This window comes from Temnothorax curvispinosus, unplaced genomic scaffold (assembly GCF_003070985.1).
Source record: "Temnothorax curvispinosus isolate PA1 unplaced genomic scaffold, ASM307098v1 QBEX01012990.1, whole genome shotgun sequence".
NCBI lineage: Eukaryota > Metazoa > Arthropoda > Insecta > Hymenoptera > Formicidae > Temnothorax > Temnothorax curvispinosus.
Window position 1 is genome coordinate 790,004 of NW_020222770.1, and position 2,803 is coordinate 792,806.

Consider the following 2,803-nt stretch of genomic DNA (forward strand, 5'->3'; position numbering starts at 1 on the left):
CACACACACACACACACACACACACACACACACACACACACACACACGCGCGCGCGCGCGCGCGCACGCACGCACGCACGCACGCATATATACACGCACACATACACGCACACACAGCCTTGAACCTGGTCGAAAGTGCAAGTGGATCGGCATCGTGGCAAACCGTGGCAAGACGTCGGGCAGGGGAAGAAGGTAGGAGAGATTGAGAGAGAGACATGTGTACAGTTCCTGCCCACTGAAACGGTTTTTGGTCGCCTTCGACGAAAGCGAAACGGCCTTCGGGAAGGAGCTCGCCGCGTGCATATGGACGCCATTGAACTAGTGACCTTCATATGAGAACCGGTCTTTGTTCAGGGCCCTTAGAGTTAGCGACCTAACTCGCCGTGGGCCCTACTGCCTAGGCCGGCTCTTTCTATAGACAACGAATCATTTACATGTGGCCAATTTGGATAAGATTATCCTTTATCCCTTCGACTGATCGGTCGTTCCTCAGTTCGATTTGAAAGTCAGATCCATGACGTTTGAATCTTCTTTGGAATCGACGGTAAAGATGGAAATTATTTGACAGCACATATTTATGCGGCAGTTTTACGAATTTTACCAAAAGCAGTTCTTTTACTTTCAAAATAAAATTTTAAAAGTGATAAAAAAGCGAGCGAGATAAATTCTTTTGCGATAAAACGTCAATAAAGTCAGGGTTGGTGTCTGGAAGGTTATCTAGGATTTCAGTGTTTTTGGCGATTTATATCATTAATAACGTGTTCAAAACTCATTTGATTTTTTTCAAATATGATGTCGATCGCGATACAAATTCAAGTAGTCTCTCGATTGCAATAAATATCCCGGTATGCATTATTGCAGATAGCTTTATAAGAAAAAAAGTAACCACTGCTTTCGCTATGATTACCTCTTTATGATACATATCTGGTCTATTCTCGGTATCAGAGTAAATTGCGATAGAAAGTATCTTTATCCACACGAATATCATAATTCGAGAAAGCACGAAAGATTTATCTTTAAATCGAGATTAGCACATAAAGCAATTATATTATAAAAGCATGTTTGTTTTGACGATTAAACGGTATTGATAAATCGGTTTACGTACAAGAAATAAATTTGTTATCAAAAGCAAGTTTTTTTCTTAAATTGATAGATATGTTTATTTGCGTAATCAAGCTTTTCTAGAATAAATTTTAATATTTAGTTAAAAATTTTATTTGACCCAGTATTAAATCGAATTAATTGTAAGTGATTATATAAATTAATTAGATAAGATATATTTTCAATAAAGATAAGACATGTCGAATTTAATTCGTGCAATGATAAAATTTGATTAATATAAGGAAAGTGTGTCGTTGAAAGATTGATAAGGCTTTGACTGACAGGTAGCAAACCATGACCTGACGCAATCTGTCTTGCCCGGTTTTAATGAAGTTTAGTAGCATCAATACGTATTTTTTACTTACATATTAAATATCAAATACAACTATTTACGAAGTGCAAAGAATACTTTTGTTTTTAAAGTAATTTTAGGAATTATTTTAATCGGATTCCCATCTTTTCACATTTCTGCGCAGATAATGACTTCTCGCAGCACTTGCGCGTTATCGATCGAAATGCGAATTCATAACGGATTGAACGACGATTAAGATAATCTAAGGATTATAATCGACTCCGAAACACGAGACGGTGAAGAGACGTTAACGGGAAAAAAAATAAAATAGCAGCGCGGTGGGATTACGAAACCGCCGCGCCGCGCCGTGTAGACGTCGGCGTAAGCTGTGTCGTATCACCTGCGATAATTTGCGTTAACATTGAGACGGAGCATGCGGACGGTTAGAGGACGGTTCGACTGATATCGTATCTACAGACATGGATGCATTTGGTATCAATGTTTTTATTTCCTTAACCTCGTGGCCTTCATCTGTTTTAAGCAGCAAGTATCTCTCGCGGATGGTGACAAGTACGATGCAAGTGCGACTTATTTGCTATACGGTTCAAGCTTAAAAGATATTCACGGTACACAGAGTACAGTGTTTCCACATAATTTTAGCCGAACCGATAAATTCGTGCGAGTTTATTTTTACCGTAGCGATAGACCCATGCGCTACGAGGAAGTTGCATGGCCTAAGCGCGTAGGAATTTATCTCTATCGGATAAAGCGGTGTCCCATTAATTTTTTTTCTATATGTATCTGATCTCAAAACTTGAAATGAATTTTATACTTCAGTATCGTTCTACATTTCTGTATATTAAATGTTAACATTGAATTAACTTTTATTTGTTTAATGAAGAATGTTAAAAAGTATTATCATGAGCTAAGAGACACATAAATATATTGAATGCTAAGACATTAAATTGTACGTCTTAATTAATGTCTAAATGCGATTTTCGTTGATGGAAGTTTTAACTGTACATTTCTACATAGTCTTGTCAGAGTGTTACGAGGACTGCGAAGGCGGGGCTTGTATAAAGTCCTGACCTACCACAAAGTGACGTGATACAATGTTAACAGAAATTTACTTTTCCAAATCATCGTATGATACCATGATATCGTATTCCAACTTTGGCATTGAACTTCTTATCGCCAAGCTGCTTGGAATAGTCTGCAAAAATAACGAGAATTTTCTTTGAAATCGGAAAATAAGAATCTGCTAACGGAAATGTAGATGTTAAAGTTTTGAAATTATTTAAAAGTATGACCGAACTTTTTTTATATTAATTTTTATTTTTACGAAAAAGAGATGATAAAATTTCGATAACGATACGATAAAAATTTTTATAAAGAAAAGAATTTGCTTTT